The sequence below is a fragment of the Paroedura picta genome, chromosome 1 (genome assembly GCF_049243985.1).
Source record: "Paroedura picta isolate Pp20150507F chromosome 1, Ppicta_v3.0, whole genome shotgun sequence".
In the NCBI taxonomy this organism is placed as follows: domain Eukaryota; kingdom Metazoa; phylum Chordata; class Lepidosauria; order Squamata; family Gekkonidae; genus Paroedura; species Paroedura picta.
In genome coordinates, this window is record NC_135369.1 from 92852340 (window position 1) to 92873469 (window position 21130).

General features: G+C 42.9%; 1 protein-coding gene and 1 pseudogene across 1 annotated transcript in view; one reads left to right on the forward strand and one right to left on the reverse strand.

Annotated features, from left to right (window-relative positions):
- The window catches only part of PACRG (parkin coregulated), a 334003-nt gene that overhangs the window by 195864 nt on the left and 117009 nt on the right, over positions 1-21130 (reverse strand). The window lies entirely within an intron of this gene.
- Positions 715-1649, forward strand: LOC143834857 (ankyrin repeat domain-containing protein 37 pseudogene; annotated as a pseudogene).

The window sequence follows — 21130 nt, forward strand, 5'->3', positions numbered from 1 at the left end:
CTTTGTCCCAGTCTAAATCCACTATAGCAAGAGCATAATTACAACTATAGGTACCATTTATAAAGTATGCCATGCATCAAGGGAGAAAGAAGCAGAAACAAAATTGTGACAATTTAAGAGAAAAGTTATTGAAGAAAATATTGATTAGATAAGTGTTCTAACTTTAGTCTCCCTGATCCCTATCCTCATCTACTTCTCGCCAGCTGATGTTAATTCACAAAAACATTTCAATAGTTTTGCATTCAACTTGCACCCACTTCCTTATACTCAGTTACTGTTTTGCAAATTTTCATACAACCATGAATACCAATAATTTACAAAATATATCCATACCCTTTTTCTTCTAGAAAATCAATTACATTATAAAAATAGGATAAAAGGTTAGTTTGCCATGATTATACATGCCAGTTGTTGACACATTAATCAAGGCTTTTATGAAACCCTGGGGTTTCGTGATAGTCCCTGAAGGGTTTTACCGATTGGGTGGGAGTTAATTCATTTTGTGTGTGTGTGTGTGTCAGTGTGTGTGTCAGTGTGTGTCTGTGTGTGTGTGTGTATGTATATATGTATATCAGTGAAATGATCATATGTGGTCATGTCAACCCACCTCCCTTCCCAAAATTGACACTGATGGGTCTGGCAGGAGGGGCCCTGGCCAAACAAACCCTTGTTAGATACTGCAGCCCAGAAAGATAATTACTTTCATTTAACTTAATGGGAGAGGGACTGATAGAGTCTCATAGGCCTGCTCCAGTCCTGATTCTCGTGTTCAGGTGAGTGTGGGGGTGATGGAGTAGCATAGGCCTTCCCTAGCCCTGTTTCTCCAAGCTCCCACTACAGGCTCTGTTTGGTAAGAAGAGCAAAATGGCAGCCAGTTCAGAGTTCAGGTATGGTTCTGTTCATAAATATCCAAAAATATTTCTATGCTGTCATTTCCTGTGCTGTAGGAGTAGCCTGGAAATGTTACATCCAGGGGGCTCCCAGCAGAGAGGGCGGGATTCCAGCCAGAGTGTCTCTTCTTCAGCCAGCACAGCTCAGACTGCACAAGATGCAGTGGAGGTAAAAAGGCAATTCTAAAAACTTCCATCTCATCACAACTCTTGCCTGGGTGCAAACTAGGAGAACGTTGCTACTGTTAGATGGCAACACCGAGTCTGAGAGCCTGAGGCACCTGCTGCCAGCAGTAACTGAACTGAACATACCTGCTGGTGCTCTGGGATAGAACCCAGGTTGCTGGGCTGCTCACAGAGGATGTGCTTTGTTACTGCTTTGGCAACAGCAGACAGGAGCCAATTTGAACTAACAGGATTGACCTGGGGAATCTTCAGTTCACAAGGCCACTAAACTTAGGAGTTTGGAATGTCTCACTTTATTTGTTCCAGTCATGCCACCATCAACCTGCACAATGAGAAGGGGCAAACTGCAGAAGATCTAGCCGTCATTTTTTGTATGTTGAGAATGTGCTCAGTACCTCATAACAATGAAAGAGACTCAGAATTGTTTAGGATTCCCTCAGTAACAGAGATGGCTTGCTAAGAGAGGAAACCAGAAGACAAAAATAAGCAAGTGAAAACAGGAGACCCATCAGCAAGAAGACCCTGAAATCACATGATGCAACATATTTGATGTCATGTGAAAAACATATTTGATGTCATCTCTCATAAGAGAAATATGAATAAACTGAACCCTCCAGAAGAGCACCAAATCTATGGACAAATATTGCTCCAAACCAACTATTTTGAACAATTATTTCTGTGAAGGAGAGTGCTTCTTGAAGAAGATAGTTCTTTTAAACATTCCTGTATTCATGCATATCCAGTGGGAGTGACAGGGTGATGTCACTTCTGATGACATGTTCCTTCCAGGGGCATAACAAGAAGGTATGGCCTACTCAAATCACTTCTGGGAGTTTCCAAATCCTGAATAATGCTTCAGGGGATTCTCAATGAAAAAAGAGTTTGAGAAAGGCTGCATCAGTCATTCCAGAACCTTTCCAAATGTGTGTGAAGCTAGTGAATCTATGTTCTGTCAGATTTTCCTGTTTCCTTTTGTTATTGTAAGTTACTATTAACTGTTCTTCAATACTGAGGGACCAAGTCAATTCTCCAGGAATTCTATGATATAATGTGTTAAAATTCTGATTAGTTACCAGTTTTATCAGGGTGAATGACAAGACCTCACTTAGTTGGACTCATTCAACTTGTTCAATAATTTCTTGACATGTTCCCTCTTAGAATTTCCCAACAAGGAAACATTTTAGACATTAATCCTATGAACACCTTTCCAAGTTTTGTTTCATGGGAAAGGAAAATATTTCCAATGCACATTAAACAGAGAAATTAATGAAATATAATTTAATGTACATTTCACCATCTAAACCAGATATTTTTCTGTTAAACTATTGAGCTCTACCCTCCCACACAGTACCATCTACTTTAAACTAGGAAAGATCCAGACCTTCGCCTGATGGGATAGATGGCAGAAAGTGAATCACAGAGAGGGTTAATATATTCTCCATTAAGAAGTTGCACCATTATTTTAACTGATTTAAATTATTTAAATTTTTATCTGTTTTGTAAATGTGTTGTACACTGCCCAGAGTCAGACTACCAAGATAGGTGGTATATAAACAAACAAACAAATGTGATTGCCATCTAGGTATGAGATTTTTTAGTTCTTTAATAACAATAATATATTTCATATCAATAATTTTTCCAAGTGTGTTATTTAAAAGAATTTTAAAAATGCAGATGAGCAAAGGCCTTTTTTCCTTTAGAAAAGATAGCAGTTCTCTCCTACTCTTTGCTATGGTTGGCTAGTTAAAACACAGATGTACAAATCAGACAAAAATATCCTATTGCCTGGAGCTGTGTATTAATTCGGATGGCCTTCTTACATTGATTTAATGCAGTAAGCCACTGTACTATTTAATTCCTTTTACGAATTCAATTCCTCCAGGGCTAAATCGTGTTTTACCATCCACAATGCAGTAAATAAATTAGAAGCTATTTCAGATGTTGTAGCTTTTACATGTTAGTTTATTGTTTTCTAAGGCCATCTGCTTGTCATTTTCAATACGTATAGCTATATATTTACCACATATTATTCATTTATACATATACATTTTATTCAATACATTGTTCACCTGTCTGCCATGAGTCTGAACTGAAATTACCGGGATGGGGAGGCAACTAACTGGTTTATTTGGACTTAAATGAAAACATATATTCAATTACATATATTTGATGCATTGGTATTTGCTTTTTACCTGTGACCTTGTTGGTTGCCTAAAAGAAATTTCAGTTCTATAACTGGACTCTAATTGTTGGAGGAGGCTAAGATTGATTTGACTTCCAGAGACCTGACAGAATGAAAAATGTGGTGTGTATCAGTTTTCTATGGAGGACTTTGGGATCCCAAACAACATGTACTAAAACTAACTATGAAGATCTTGGAGGCAGTTGAAATGAATGGGGGCACAAGTGGATGGTAGTAGGCAACGTAGAATGTCTGGGTGACAGGTTGACATGGACAGAACGGTTGTTGAGAGGTTCTTGGATGTACTGGATGAGTTCAGATCCCTGGGCTGGATGATGTGCACCTGGCAGTGCTCAAATAACTTTCCAGATCGCTTGAGGGACCTTTGTCCATCATCTTTAGGAGCTCTTGGATGTGCCAGATAATTGTGAAAATGTGCCAGATAATTGAAAATGTGCCAGATAATTGGAGGAGAGTGAATATTATCCCAGTCCTCAAAAAAGGGAAGAGAGATGACCTGGGAATCTAAAGGACAGTGAGTCTGACCTCAATTGCAGGGAAGATAATGGAGCGGATTTTAAAGGGGGTGTTCTGCAAACATCTGAAGGACAATTAGTTGATCCAGGGAAGTCAGCACAGATTTTTCTCCAACAGATCCTGCCAGACCAACCTGGTTGCCTTGTTTGACCGAATAATGGGCTTACTAGATCACGAAAACTCGGTTATTTATTTTGATTTCCGTACGGTTCCAACAAGGAACCCCCCTCCCCTGGTTATGGGCTTAGGTAGTAGACTGGCCTCTTGTGGTGCAGAGTGGTAAGGCAGCCGTCTAAAAGCTTTGCCCATGAGGCTGGGAGTTCAGTCCCAGCAGCCGGCTCAAGGTTGACTCAGCCTTCCATCCTTCCAAGGTCGGTAAAATGAGTACCCAGCTTGCTTGCTGGGGGGTAAACGGTAATGACTGGGGAAGGCACTGGCAAACCACCCCGTATTGAGTCTGCCATGAAAACGCTAGAGGGCATCACCCCAAGGGTCAGACATGACTCGGTGCTTGCACAGGGGATACCTTTACCTTTACCTTTAGTAGACTGGCCGGACCCACTGACTGATCCACCCTGAGCCTTTGAGTTTGTTTCTTGTATCTCCAGCTGCCCAACACTTACTGGTTTAGCAGCATATGAGGCTGGGGCAAGCTTTTGTATTAATCCGCCATCATTCATTCATTCATTCATTCATTCATTCATTCATTCATTCATTCATTCATTCATTCATTCATTCATTCATATTTTTGATTTCTTTCCCGCCACTTCCGAGACCGGCTTGTGGTGGGTTACAAGTCTCATAAAACCCCGTTAAAACCCCCACTAAAAGACTAAACCCCAATATGGCGGGAAAATCCCCACCCAACCCCCACTAACTAGAGGGGTGAGGAAGGAGCTCAGAAGCGATACACTGCTCATACCTAAGGGGGGGCGTCGATCTATCTCATCGACCCTAGCCTCAACCATAGACCTGGCGGAACAGCTTAGTTTTTATCTTGTTGTTTTTGTACGCCTGGTCCAAGTTCTGAAAACCAAACCAATTAGAGTAGTGTCAGTTGTGTATCTTTAAATTATTATTGCCACATACAAAGCAGAAATTTGTTTTTGTAGGTACCAATTTTTTAATTTATTATTAAAATGTCCTACCCTCATGGATGGTTCAAAGTGTCTTAGAATTCCAAGACTAACATAGTAATCCTGTGCCATGGCCATCTGCCACATAACACAGGCAATACTAGCCCCCCCCCTTTATGGAGATAAGTAATGCAGCAGCCACTAGAACATTTTGTGGGTTCACAGTGTTCACAGCTGGATGACCTTGGGCTTGCCACAGCACTGATAAAGCTGTTCTGATTGAGCAGTAATATCAGGTCTCTCTCAGCCTCACCCACCTCACAGGGTGTCTGTTGTGGGGAGAGGAAAGGGAAGGCAACTGTAAGCCACTTAGAGACTCCTTTGGGTAGAGAAAAGCGGCATATAAGAACCAACTCTTCTTCTTCTTCTTCTTCTGCAGTCAGTGGAGACATTGAATGGAGGTGGTGGCACTGTGATGGACAGGACAGTCAGAATCAATCAGGGATCATGTGACAAAAGGGGTGGAGTCCAGTGCCTATTTCAGGCAGGGGTTAAGGAAGGGCAGGTCACATGACTCTGAGGACCCCCATGATCCCCTGCTCTCCCAGTGATACTTTCACAAATGTCTTCCTCCTGAGTGACAGACACCCTCCTTCCTAGACACATAGTTAACCATCTTCATTCATTCACTTTATTCATTGCCCACTCCCCCCCCCCAGGGACCCTGCTCCTGTATTTTATGCTCACAACAAGCCTTTCAGGTTGGTTAGGCTGAGAGTGTACACCCGGCCCAAGGTCACCCACCTAGCTTCCATGGTAGAAGTGGGAATACGAATTGAGTTCTCCCACATCTAGCCTCATACTCTACCTATGGCACCCAGATCACCTGTTGTTGGTGGAAGACTATGACTTCTGTAAAAACATCCATAGCATCTGTAAAAACATCTGTAAAAACATCCATAGACACCCAAGGCATCCAAGAACATAATAAGTAAGTAAATAAATAAGAGCCATCCTTCTTCAACATATCATTAGGTAGCCCTCCAGGGTAGTCACAGGTGGAGATGGGGTGGAATGGGGCAGGAATGAGTGTAGAATTCCTGTAACGAGCTGGCTGGGTCAAGAGTGGCGGTTTATAAATCTAATAAATAAATAATAAATAAATAAATGTAACCAAATAGACAGAGATACAGTTGTAGCCACAAGACAGACTTATTGAACTGAAAACCATTGTGAGATGTGAAGATTCTACGCACTATCTCTCTGCAGCCTTAGGAAAGAAGATTGAGGATTGTTGGCAGGGCATGCTTCTATATTGGATGAAATTGCATGTGGAATTTTGGAAAACCTAGCTGGGTGCAATGTTCTACTCCAAGAATTTGTGTGGAGGAATTGTTGCCACCCTTTCAGTTGAAGTACTTGGGCATTCTCCCAAAGGATATGAATTTTCTTTCTGCTCAAGTGTGGTGTGATGTGTATACATACTGATGATAATAGTCTCTATTTCACATTTCACCAATTTAAAAGGGTATTCTATTGGTTGAGGTACAACATTCAGTTTTATGCGTCACCTCTCATGGATGCCAGGGAAATGAAAGATCTGTCACACACCTGTTATATTGGCTCTGGAGGATTGGATGGCATGTTACAAATGAAAGGCAGGTGTGACATATGACATGCCTTTTCCTTTACTGGCGTGCATGCTATTAAAATGCTGTGACCTTTAGTCTCTCCTTTGGAGATCTCATATTGATAGTAAACATGACTTGTCAGAGAGCCTGGTATAAATGTTGCCCAAATTTTAGGTAGATATCTCACTATTTAAAAAAAAAAGAAGAGGAAAATTCATCATGGAACAGGCTTTTATATTATCCAGGTCTTCAAACAGAAATAAAGCTTATGTTTCTGCTATCAGATATGAGGCTAATCTTTTAATGACTGTCTACATATGCTCTTTACAGATGATTCAGAATTCTGTAGTATGCAACAAGAAGTTATTAAAAACAACTGATCTATCCATGTGTTTTTGGAATAAAATCAACAATTCTATGAATAGGTATACTACACAAAAGCCAGTGTTAGGCTCTACGCGGGCCTACCTTTGACCCTGACCCGAAAGTTACAGCTAGGGTCCTCACTAAATCATCTTGGAGGACCCAGCCTTTGCTGAAGCTGCTGGACTGGTTACCAATCTGTTTCCAGATCAGATTCAAGGTTTTCGTTCTAACCTTTAAGGTCTAAACCTTTAAGGTTCCTATATACTTGAGGGACCGCCTGCCTCCTTATGCCCCCTGCAGGGCACTTCACTCTGTTGGTAAGAATATGCTGATGATCCTGGGAACCTGGGAAGCATGCCTGGCCTCGACAAGGACCAGGGCTTTTTCAGCCCTGGCCCCTACCTGGTGGAAAGAGCTCACTGAAGAGCTGTGGAACCTGTTGGAGCTCTGAGTTCCGCGGGGCCTGCAAAATGGGCTAATGGGCCCCTCCCCCCTAGGGACAGAGGGCAGTATTAGACGGCCCAGATTCCTGGATTGATCCATCCTATGCTCAATTATCCATCTGCCTGTCTTCCATCCAGTAGCCTGTGTGGGAACAGTAGCCTGTACGAGAATACTTATATCGATATATTTGAAAATTACTGTTTTATGGGTTTTTTAATGGGGAATTTTAATGGTTTAATGTATTGATTTGTATTTGAAATGTTGTAAACCACCGCGAGCCGGTTCTCTGAAAGCAGCAGTCATACAAATATAACAACAACAACAACAACAACAACAACAACAACAATAATAATAATAATAATAATAATAATAATATGGAATCCTCCGACTTCAAATGTCTACACAGTAAAGAAACCTGTGGATTGGAACCACTTGTTGTTTATGATTCTTATGTTTCAAACAAAGGTACAAAGACAAACAATGCTTGGTGAACAACACTGATTTCATACTAGAAGCAAATATATACATGGAATATAATGTCCACAGAACAATATGGTCATTGAACCCCCAACAATGCCTTGCCATTTCCCTCATTCTATAACAGCAAATCAGACTTTGCTAGCAACCACACTTTAGACAGAAAGTGATTAGTAGTCTTATGTTTCTGACAAGTATACAGAGCTATAACAAGGGCACACAAAGCTGAGACGCACAGAAAAAGTATAGCTAAAATAAAGATTGTATTATATTATTACTCTTATCTTTGTATGTACTTCCCTACCAAAATACCAAAAGTATTGGGGCGAGGGGCACAATTTTATATTCTTGCCTCAGGAGCAAAATTAGCTAGCTCTGAAAGACGATCTGTATTAAATATTATTTTTGTTGCCCTCACACTTTACAGTTACCACATGCAGCCAGGTAGACATGGTTCAAGGTACTGTGCTGGCACTAGGGTGCTGTTGTCTACAGCAGTAATTCCTACTGCTAGTTTCACAACACCCCAGAATGAGATCTATTATTTGAAAGGGTGTCATGATTTTTTTTTTTGCAGAACTCACTTTATATACAATTAACAAAACAACAAGGGTTCTTTAAAGAGAAGCAGCCTTAAAAATTGTACTATCAACACTTCATTTAATTATGTTCTACATTAGACTCACTTTTCAAACACCCAATTACTTATGACTCTTATCTGTCAAGCAGTATGCTATATACCCCCATAATTCAATACTGAACTTTTCTCATTCATTTTTTTCTCATCAATAGCTGCTTTCAAACAAAGACTTCTTGATTACTTTTAGTGAATGAAAGAAAAGGGCACATTTTGACTTCCCAGAACTTTCTGTTCTCAACAGCAACCAGAACACAGCCACTAGCCCTGAAAAGGTATCTATCTCCTCCAGCTGAAAGATGGGATTGCCATCTATACACCAGGAGAGAGATGCTTCCCTGCTCCTTGAAACAAAGTCTGTGCAATAGTGTGTGCCCACATTTAGATGGAGACTTAAAAGCATGCGTGATGATTTCTAGTATTTATTAGTACTTGGTGGGGGAGGAGGAGCCAATTGAGATGCCAGTAGTTACATCTTGTCCATGGAATGGCTTCCTTATGTGCCATAAAGGTGAAACAGAAGCATGAGATCTAAGGAAAATGTTCCTTTAACTAATTCTATGGCCCTTCTTAAATATTCTCTGCTCTTCTATGGAAGTAATAGCTTGCTCAGATACCTGTTGATAATTATACAAAGATGCTGTTCACTTTGCACTAGATGAAGAAAGCTCTTTACTCCAATTAATAAAAATATTTTTATAAATATTTGATTGCTGTTAGGATATCTTTGAGTTCCTCCTGCAATTATGAAAATTTGATGAGGAAAGCACCTAGCAAGGGAAATAGATTACATATTCTGAGGAGAGCCTTGACAAGGACAATTAATTATGTAAAATTCTAGGGGGATGACATGCTAACAGAGTCTTGCAAGTGCTTTCACAAATAAGAAAAGAGCAGAAGCAGGACAAAATTGGAACATGCAGATTGGCTTCTAGTAGATCTATGGATGAAAGTGCTTCAACTGCTATCATCAGTATTTCCATCTAAGAGCATGTGAGTCTGAGGTGTTGGGTCAAGAATCTGAAGTCGAGTATGGGTCTCTAATGCCTTTTCTTCCTGAGAATAATAAAGACTACTGAGTAAAAACTTCTCTTTTCCCATGACACTTCCTTGATTAGCTCAATTTTCAATAGCAGGCTAGCACATAGCCTTCTTTTTATTCCTGATTTCTAGTCACATGCCTTTTAAAAAGCCCCCACAGAGTTTATCTCTCAGAAAAGAAGATACTTTGAGGAGGAATCCAGCACCTTGAACCAGAAGTGGCACCTGAGGCCATGGCCCCTCCCAGCTCTTTAGGAAGGAACTCAGAAGTTGAGCTGTACAATAAAATAATGTAAAATGTTGATTATTTATTATAGTGCGCAATTAAAACGTAATAACAACTGCATAAAAACTATACAGAACTAATAGCACATAAGACCAAACATAACTTTTTTCCTGACGCACATGAGATACACTCTCAGCACAGAATTATATAATAGTGAAAAGTGGTGACTCTAGGCACATATCATAGGAGGTGTTCTCCAAAAAGTCTAAAATTTACATATATTGGTTGGAGCCATAATTTACAGATCCCATTCAACCACTCAGCTACACTTTATAAAGAGTTTAATATAAATATTAGTGTATTATCACAGTTCTGACCTCTGAGGAAGACCCAGTAGGGTCGAAATGTGTTTGGTCTCATGTGCTGTTAGTTCTGTATAGTTTTTATGAAGTTTTTATTCTGTTTTTATTATGCGCTATAATAAATAATCAACATTTTTACATTATTTTATTGTACAGCTCAACTTCTGAGTTCCTACCTGTTAAGGTTGGGTTGTGTTCCTTTTTTGGTTTTGGTTTAGCCCTCCCAGTTCTTTGCCATGAAAGCAACATTTTATTGGGAGTGTTGCAACTTGCTGTGTCTTCCTTATCCTGCCTTCAGAATCCAGTGGGATAAACCATCCTCTGTACACATACTCTTCCTCTTTAAAAAATTCACTTCTTCTCAAGTTGTGCAGGGGTCAGACATTATCTGCAAGATTTATAAAACCAATGGGGCACTCTCATCCTTGGCTAGTACGCTAGGAAAGGTCTGCCACCTCAACTTTTGCCAGTCCCATTGGTATTCCAGCTATATGTAGGCATATATAGGTGAAGATTGCCCTCTGTCAGCCTTAAGGAGAAAAAAATGACTTTTGATCCATCTGAAAGATTTCACTCTGAATAGAGGATCTGCAGAACAGAACAAAAATCTTCCAAAAATTCAGACAAGCCTCTGTACAAGCCTCAGTCATTACATCATCCTTAGTCATCCTCTACAGCACAGTCATTTAAATTAAAATAGATGTCTGAACATTTTATTTTGCATTTTGCATTTATTTTATCAAAGAAATTTGAACAACATATTCCAGTACACTGTAATCTCAATGTGAAACAAGAAACATTTTGTTGCTTTGACTAGAAGAAACAATAGGTCATTAGACCTTCAAGCTGCCCTTGGAGCAAACAAAGAATTTAGGTTAATAGCCTTGGGGTACTTATTCATTCACACGTGGCTGGACACTCATTAAAGCATTTTGCGTCAATTCCAAAACAAATCAGTGGTGTAGTAAGGAATGAAGACTGAAGATTCAGTCCATATACACGCTTGGCAAATAATATGATTAAAAACCAAGAAATCATACTTTGCGCCTCCCGAGGGGTCAGGCCACCAGCCAAGGAGCAACTGTGAGCTGCGCTGTGCGCGGCTCGCAGTTGCTCTGGCAGGGAATCAGTCCCTCCGATAGTCTGTCTGGAGGAAGGAGCCAATCGGCACCCTTCCTCATCCCGGACACAGCCCGTCTTCCAAGGGCTTACTGTTTTATTTAGCTTGTGTTAAGATCATGAATTCCACTAGGAAAATATCATAAGGGAATTAACAAAGATTCATCTAGGTAGCTGATTTTACATTAAAGAGACAACAAACAAATCACATGCTTAAGCATGTTCTAGACAAAATTAAATGTAAAAGTAAAAAGGATGTACATTCAAAACTAAGTTATCAAAGAGAGCTTTTTATTAGCTGTGCATTCAGAGGACTATCAAAAGCAGTCATTGAACATCCAATGATATCTTTCTGACAACTGCCTTATCTCTTACATGTTGTTATGAATCTGAATTTAATCACCCATGTCATGAATGTTGGTTTCTACCACTGTGTATCAATCAGATATTTCTAATCACAAGTATTTCTTTTCAGAACAGTAAAGTCTTATAAGATAAAACAAAGTAGTACCCTGCTTCAACTGCCTCAGTTTTATATTTCTTATAATGGCAGCTAGGTAAATCTACCAATAGTCATTTCAGAACATGGGTCAGTGTGATGTACCACAGACAGCAAGTACCACCCTTTGCAGACCAGAGTGGTAAGATACATAGACCACAATTCACACCCTCACTGCACTGCATTATGATCCTCCACTCAACAACAACATAGGTTGCCAAGAAATCCCATAACTGGTGTCAATCCTGACGTGGGAATCGGTCGAGAACGTGGCCATCTGGGCGGTGTACCGTTCACCCACTGCGCCGCCCGATGCCCTGCTGGGCCTGCTGGAGGCGGCGGCCGCCTGGACATTGCAGTTCCCCAAATTATTAATTTTGGGGGACTTTAATGTCCATGCGGATTCGTCGGCTCCAGGACTTGGCCTGGACCTGGTGTCGGCCATGGCGACACTGGGGTTCTCGCAATTTGTTGCTGGTCCCACTCATCAGGCTGGCCACACCCTGGATCTGATCTTTGGTGCTGGTGTTGAGATCGATCTGGTGGCTAACAACATCGTTCCGTGGTCTGACCACCATACCCTGAAGGCTCGCCTACGGATGCCACCCCTCCCCTGTTTGGGTGACGGACGCATTTTAGTCCGCCCACGGAGACTTATGGAATCCGAAGGATTCCTGAATGCTCTGCGGGACCCGATGCCCTCCGGTGTCTCGTTGGAGGCCTTGGTGGAGGACTGGCAGTCCCGCCTGTTGGCCGCCATTGACGAGATAGCTCCTGAGCGCCCTCTCCGCCCTCGCCTCAAGCAGGCCCCGTGGTTTACCGCGGAGCTTCGGGAGAGGAAGAGGGAGGTGAGACGGCTAGAGCGGGTGTGGCGGAAGACCCGCGACGAAGCTACAAGAACATCTCATCGCACGCTTATGAGGGCGTATGAGATGGCGGTGAAAGCGGCAAAGTGTGACTACTTTGCTGCGGAAATCGCGTCCGCTAGCTCTCGCCCAGCCCAATTATTTAGGATAGTTCGGACCCTTACTGCCCTCGAAGGAGGGCATCAAAATAGTAGTCAATTGGAACTAGGCTGCGAGGCTTTTGCGAGCTATTTTGCGGATAAGATCTTGTCGCTCCGTCGTGACCTTACTGCCACAGTTGATACAGTTCGTGAACTAGAAGCTCCGTGGCCGTTACGGGGGATCAGGTTTGATGGCTTCAGGCGGCTCTCTTTATCCGAAGTGGACAAATTGCTAGGGTCGATGAGGGCGACCACTTGCCCCCTTGATCCCTGTCCGTCGTGGTTGCTTAAGATCAGCGACCCACGGATAGGTGTTCCCCTGAGGGAGATTATAAACCTCTCCCTTACATCGGGAGAATTCCCTCAGCGGCTCAAGGAGGCAGTGGTTCGCCCTCTTCTGAAAAAACCATCGCTGAATCCGCGGGACCCCGCCAGCTACCGCCCGGTATCGCATCTTGCATTCCTGGGCAAGGTGGTTGAGAGGGCCGCCGCGGACCAGCTCCTAGCATTTTTGGAGGAAACTTCGGCCCTTGATCCATACCAGTCTGGCTTCCGTCCTGGCCATGGGGTGGAGACTGTGCTGGTCGCCCTGACAGATGATCTCCGGCGCCAGCTGGACCGGGGCGGGTCGGCCATTCTCGTGCTATTAGACCTGTCAGCCGCATTTGATGTGGTTGACCACGAGCTCTTGGTTCACCGCCTCGCTGATACTGGGATTGGAAGGGTGGCTCTTAAATGGCTATCCTCCTTTCTAGAGAACAGATCACAGAGGGTCGCTGTGGGGGAGGAGTTATCCGACTCCTTTGCACTCCCATGTGGGGTGCCACAGGGAGCGGTGCTCTCCCCCACGTTATTTAATATCTATATGCGTCCCCTGGCTCAGCTGGTACGGAGTTATGGGCTTGGGTGTCACCAGTACGCTGATGATACCCAGCTCTATCTCTTGATGGATGGCCGGCCAGATCTCCCCCCAGAAAAATTCGCCAGTTGTTTGGAAGCAGTGGCTGGATGGATCAGGAAGAGCCGCCTGAGACTCAACCCCTCCAAGACGGAGGTCCTTTGGCTAGGCCGAAGGGAGCAGGAACAGGAAGCGCGTCTTCCCTGCCTGGACGGGGTACAACTGTCATCTGTGCCCCAAGCCAGGAATTTGGGAGTGATTCTGGATGCCTCACTTTCCATGGAGGCCCAGGTCACTAAGGTAGCCCGGACGGCGTTTCTCCATCTACGCCAAGCTCGGCTACTAGCGCCCTACCTGCCCCCGGAACACCTGGCCACTGTGATCCACGCAACGGTTACTTCTAGATTAGACTTCTGTAACTCGCTCTACGCGGGCCTACCCTTGTCTCTAACCCGGAAGTTACAGCTGGTACAGAATGCAGCTGCACGGGTCCTCACTAAATCATCTTGGAGGTCCCATGTTCAGCCTCTGCTGAAGCAGCTGCACTGGTTGCCAGTTTGTTTCCGGATCAGGTTCAAGGTTTTGGTACTAACCTTTAAGACTATACGCGGCTTGGGTCCTGCATACTTGAGGGACCGCCTATCTCCTTATGCCCCCCGCAGGGCACTTCGCTCTGCGGGTAAGAATCTGCTGATGATCCCAGGACCCCGGGAGGCACGCCTGGCCTCGACAAGGGCCAGGGCCTTTTCGGTCCTGGCCCCTACCTGGTGGAATGAGCTCCCTGAAGAGCTGCGGGCCCTGTCGGAGCTCTCTGAGTTCCGCAGAGCCTGCAAAACGGAGCTCTTCCGCCAGGCGTTTGTCTAAGGCCGGGTGATGGCCCGGGGCTAAGATCGGACCCCTCTCCCCGGAGGGGGGAGACCAGTACTAAACTGACCTGGTTCCCCAGAGTGTTCCATCCTATGCCCAATTATCCTCCGTTCCCTTCTGCTCATCCAGTGGGCCTGTACGGGAATAGTTTTAATCGCCATCATTGTGACTTAGTCATTGTTTTAATGGGGTTTTAATGGGGAATTTTAATGATTAATATATTGTATTGTATTAAAATGTTGTGAACCGCCGCGAGCCGGTTTCCGAGAGCGGCGGTCATACAAATCAAATAAATAATAATAAATAATAATAATAATCACATCTTTTTTTCAACCATGCATAGAAGTCTTGATGATGGTGAGACAAAGGAAATTATTTTGCATACCACAGAAAACAATGTCTAAAACTTATCATTTATTTCTCAGAAAAATTAATGACTGCCTCCAGTATTCAAAATGTGTCAAAGTATATGTAAATACCCCTAAAAACATGCACATTAAATCTTAGGAATCTGATGGGGTATATTGCCTGTTGCAGGAGATCACTGGGCGTGTCTTTGTTGACAAGTAGCATATACAGCAGCATAAGTTCAACATACTAGATATTTCAAAGATGCCATGCATCTACATTTTGAAAAAAACATATCCTCAGAAAAGTTATGTTGTAATTTATATATTACTAGGGGTAAATCCTATTGAATCCAGCAATATAATGGGCACTAGAGCCTGGAGGTGGGAAGTGGAAGGTGGAGATTCTCACCTTTGAGAAGATGTACGCTGTTTATGGTTCAAGGCCAAGTACTTGGGTCAGCTGCTCCAAAGCAGGGTACTGAGGGTGGCCAGACTGTGGCTCTCCAGATGTTCAGATGTCAGCATGTGCTAGCAGGGGCTCATAAGACTTGTAGTCCATGGAATTGTAGTCAATGGATACCTGGAGAGCCACAGTTTGGCCACCCCTGCCCTAGAACAACCAGAAAAACACTGGTTGCACCCCAAAATAATCTTGAGACAGACAACCTCATTTATCACTAAGCCATGGGTCATTCCCCAAATGATGCTAGCAAGTTCCCAAGGCAAGGATAGGAGGCACTTTTCTCTTTCCTCTGTAATGGAAAGAAATTGGGCAGAACAGCCTGCAGAAGGGGCTGGGTCTCCAGGGGTGTTCTGGGCAGCATTTAGTGGAAATCCTAGCCTCCCTCTTATGTCTGTGAGCCCCATCAGTCACGAGCAAGGAAACAAACACCAAGGGCAGCCCAGCCCTCAGGAGGAGAACATTTGCAAGCTGCCTGCCAATCATCCAGGAGTGTGCCAAGGAGAGGGCTAAATAAGCAGCAGGCTGGCATCCTCAATTACAGTACCAGAGAGTTTTCCCTTCAAAATATCCATTTTCTCTAGGTGAACTGATCTCTTTAGTCTGGAGCTGGGGGCCCTCTCCTCTCGCTGGAATTCCCCTCTGGCCCTCCCCTCTGTTTGCAGTTTAGGCTGGGGCCATCAAGCTTTATTTGGCCTGCAGACGTGCCTCAGAGTTGGCAGGAGGTGGCATGGAGTTATGTGCTGGCAGCCTTCATGTCAGGCAGGAGGCATGGTGGTGGTGGGGTGGGTGCTCCTCCTCAGAGAAGGCACAGGTTGGCTTCCTTAAGCTCTGTAGACAGCAGCCATTGAGGATGAAGAGCCCCCATGCACCCCTTACTCACCTCAGGAGAGGTTTCTGAGGGAGTCCCCCCAAGCCCCCATGAACCCCTTACTCACCTCAGGAGAGGTTTCTGAGGGACCAGAGACTGTGAAGTGATAAAATTGTGGGAAAATGTTTAAGGGAAGAAGTTCTAATCTGATTGGGCAGCCAGTGGGTGGACGGTCAATCAGAGGCATACAAGTGCCAATGATGGACCTGATTGGCCCATAAACCTTAACACCAAACTCCTCTCATGACTCCTTACTCCTTTTATTTAGATGCTCATGGTTACAGATTAATAAACTTAATGATTAACTTTGGCTACAGATCCATAAATATCTGCTAATCAACACTGAATGAGCTTTCACCAAAACAAACATTGCATTTAGAAAATCTATAGTCTCTTCCAAAAGTTACAGATGCCAATTTAATGACCTATCTAAAGGCATGATTGAGACTGTAAATAAAATATGCTTACTAAAATCAAACTGGGATCCTCTGGCCATTCTTTACACTGAATTGGTTGTGCTGGGCTTGCTTGGATTATGTTACTATACTTCACATTAGTCCTATTGAGCAGGTATTGCCATAATGGCACTTGGTTCTTCTGAGCACTAGCACACTGTGAGCTTGAACCCCACCTTGCTTGCTGTGTTTCACATCATTCCTATTCAGCTGGCACTCTTTGATTACACTGGTACTGCTGGGCACGCTGTAGACTGCACTGGTTCTGCTGAGTTTACAAAAATGCCTCCCATTGCCTTCAGTTTTTACTGCAGAGATTCCCTGGCTTCACCTTCATACTTTTGGATATGCACTACCTCCGTGTCACTGGTTCTACTGGGCTTGCAAACACGTCCCCCCAGCTTCAGTCTCTACTACAGAGAATCTCTGGGATCTTGATTCTATTCTGCTGGTTTTCTAGTACCCTTGCTTTTTTCCTTTGGAAACAATGGAGAATGGGGGCATGTTCTTTGGGGGGGGGGCATACCTTGGACCCCATAAATTAAATTCTCACCAAGTTGGAAGACAGGTAGAGGATAGTCAACCTAAGGTCTCCGGCAAGTTTTGTTTCTCTAGAATGCTGGGGGAAGGGGGGAATTCTTCCACGTAATGAACCTTACCAGTTATTTTAGCCCTTATAAGTACACAACAGTGCATAGTTTGCAAACCAGGCACACCATGATCCACAAGCCATCACAAACCACATTTTCCTGGTTTGTTCCCATCATATTTACTTTTGATTGAGCCAACCAACTGCAATGAGAAATGGGGGGGGGGGGCAGCTTTTGGGATACATTTAAAGTTAATCTACTGGTAAAGTTTGCTTTGATTAATGCTTTGTATGTAATGACCACAGAAATGTTATCCTTTTTCCCAGTAGCACAGATTTACCAGGAAGCAGCATTCTACAACAGTTAAAGCTTTTGAACAGTCATATGGACAGCTCCATTCAGAGTGTACTATAGGAGTCTAGGCTTCAGAACTATGAAAACACATATTAAGATGTTATGTGAAATCACAAATAGGGAAACCATTTAAAATTTCCTCCCATAGTAGAATAACCTGAGTTTACTCCATGTGTGCTTTTATGTTCATCTAGTACTGAACCTCAGCATTCTAGTGCTGTAATGTAATTGATTTGTCTGCAGAGGCTTGGAGTGAGACAACCAGGAAATCTAACTGGTACAGTGTGGGGAGAGGGGTATTTTATCTCCTGTCTTCTTATACTGTGTGGGTGAGCACAGGGAGACAAATTGGGACTTAAGAATGAGTAGCTCATACCCTCCAAAATACCATCAATTAGTTAGAAGCTCAAGAAGACTAGTTTCCTGGGGTACTATACAGCTCAATGTCCCATGTCTCCATGTGGTGCATTGAGCATTCTTGGATCAGTTTGGAAGGCTTTATTCATTTTTTCATATCTAAGGACCCCTCCTGCAGTTTGCAAAAAACCCTGCCTTGGGTTCAAAACTATATCGCTGAAAGGTTCTGCTAAAGTGAAAACTGTTGGCAGTTTCATAGTTTCTTTTCCCCTTGAATATCACTCTCATCAGTTTTTATACCAATTTTTCATTCTTGTTAAATTGCAAGTAGAGTTTTAAAAAGTGTTGACATAGAGCCATTCAGAAACATTCTGGTGGGCGTGATGTAAAAAATGTGTGTCTCTGAATCATGGCCCACTGATTGTGACAGTGCATGGTATTTCTTTATTTAACCTGGAAATTTATAAAAGGCCAAGATAGAAAGTCAACACAGAAAATCATTCCATAATAATTTCTTGAAACACTTTTCAAGAACTAATGCATCTGATACAATATTGTTCCTGTTCTAATCCACATAAAACTCTTTTAAAAATTTTTTAAGGGCTAAAAGGTAAAGGTATCCCCTGTGCAAGCACTGAGTCATGTCTGACCCTTGGGGTGACGCCCTCTAGCGTTTTCATGGCAGACTCAATACGGGGTGGTTTGCCAGTGCCTTCCCCAGTCATGACCGTTTACCCCCCAGCAAGCTGGGTACTCATTTTACCAACCTCGGAAGGATGGAAGGCTGAGTCAACCTTGAGCCGGCTGCTGGGATCGAACTCCCAACCTCATGAGCACCATAAATTTCCCTCAATCCATGCTGAATCCATGCATTCAGGAGCACACAGACAGTGGAATTGTTGCAGCTCTTTACTGGAGAAGACACATGATACAAGTAACACCAAGACTTCCCTGATACCCCCCTCCCAAAAAAAACAAACAAACATAATCTCTATTTAGTTATCTTCAAACTATCTTTTGGTGTTCTATTATATCATTCAATTTCTCCATTTGGTGTTGGGTATTACATTGTCTAATATTTTACCCCGAAGAAAAATCTCAAACTCAAAGAAGGCAAAAAAAGCCATCCTACCTTTGTTGTCAAGTTGTTATGTCTATTCAATAGTGCCTTCAAATCATATTCCAAAAACTGTTTATTAAGATCTCAGCTAAACAGCTGCGTTCCCTCCCATTTCCTACTTTTTACTTATATACACCTCTTCCCATAACAGTTGTCTTAAAGAAACATACATACACCCACTCCAGTCAGCCAGCAAAGCTTCATGGCAGAATGGGGATGTGAAGAATGCTGAGTGATAGTATTTTGGGCTGTGTCCCTGCCAATTATTTCTGCTTGAGTCAGACAGTGAGCTAGAACCTTGGACTTCTAAATTTGCCACTTCCCAGTAGCATGATATCACTTGCAGGAAAATAATCAGAGTTTTTTGGTAATTCCAAAAGAGGACTGACATCACATTTGGGTTTCTCTAAAAGTGATGTCAGTCCTCTCTAAGAATCCCAGAAAACTTTATGGTCTTACCATTCAGTTTTGGACAATTTCTGGGTTTTTTTTTTAACCAGTAGGGATGACATGCCACTGACCATTGGCCAATAACTCTGTGTCCCTCACTGGTTGCCAGGATGGCAAAGATTACAATTTAATCTATTATGAGGTCACAGGTGCCTCGTAAAACAGTCAATAATTTATAAATAGAAGAGTACCTATCAGTTTTTTTCTGGGATTGTTCTTTTCAGTGTTTTGGAAATCTATTCTTTTCACAGTGTTTTGCACTCATAATTGTGTTTTCTTCATTTTCACATTTCTAATCTTCATCAGATTACAATGCAGATAAAAAGCTGGATTAATGTATGATAATTGCAATTTTGTTTTCATTCATCTGAAAATAACATCTCTAAACAGGAGGAGGTAAATGTTTTTAATGCTATTTGTCTTTTGCTAAGAATTGCCACTCAAAAAAAAGCCAGTCGAAGAGCTACCACTGAGAATAAAATGAAAGAGAAGACTAGTCACACTGCCAGCATCACCAACAGATTAAACCTGCTCCAAATAGGTTGACCACTACAGTTTCCTGTTTTGTTTACATCCCCATTGGAGAGCAAACCTCATTTAAGATGGGCAACATCAAAATGCTTGAGTGTTTACCCATTGTCTTGCCACCCACATGCTCCTCCAATCATGATCAGAATTTCTTCTTAAAACAACATTTGCTATTGTATCTCTCTCTAAACAAGCAGGTGTAGGTGTTGTAACTGGAGAACTAAATGTTTTTTTCAGCTATAATTTCAGCTATCAACCAGTTCAAGAAAATTAACATTTTAAAATGGTAGCATTTGAGTTTTCCCTAAAGAAAACTCTAATTCTTATGGTCATGCAGTGTATTTGATGAGAAAAGCCTGGTCATAGCAATGAATGAGGAAAGGTCAGAAATTATTGTACAGTGAAAAGTCATGATGGTTTAAGAGAGTGCGAGAAAGATCCTTCCTCAAAAATTGGAGCTAGGGTTCCCAAATTTTAAATTGGTCTTTCTAGTGGTCCCTTTAATATCAGTGTGATATACAGCAGTTGTCAGGTGATGTTATGTAGCTCCATGCCAGAAAAACCTCACTTGCCCATTTCTAGTCATTAAACCTCTATTTGGCAGGTAGGTGGCTAGTTTTGGAGAAGGATGACGCGACACGGTTCATTGGCAAAATTGGCCACATCTTTTATTAACACTCAACCACAACACATAGGGTTGGGGCAACAAGGGTATGAGCCTAAACTAGCAGTCCGCTGACTGCGCGACATGCATCAACCAGAGAAGGAACCCATCAAAGCCCCGCTGGGTTACGGGTGTCCTCCTCAGGTAATCCTATAGCAAGGGAGACAACCCATATGGAGGGCCAAAGGGCGCAAACCTCCTTGGTTAGCTCCAGGGCCATCCGGTCATGAAACAAGCTCACATGCCTACCCAATGAGTCTGCATGCAGCTCGTTACCACCACCCCCTTAAAGAGGTCCCAATCCCCGCAGGGATGCTGATCGCACACCAACTCCCAATCAACTAGGCTCATACTCTTGTGCACATACAGCTGTGATGAAATAAAACATTGTAAACCCAAACCTGAATAACATAGGGAGGGTGGGTGGGTAGCTTGTGCGCTCCGGCGAAAGAGGCGGGGAGGGAAGTAAGCTACGTCCTAAGCCCGT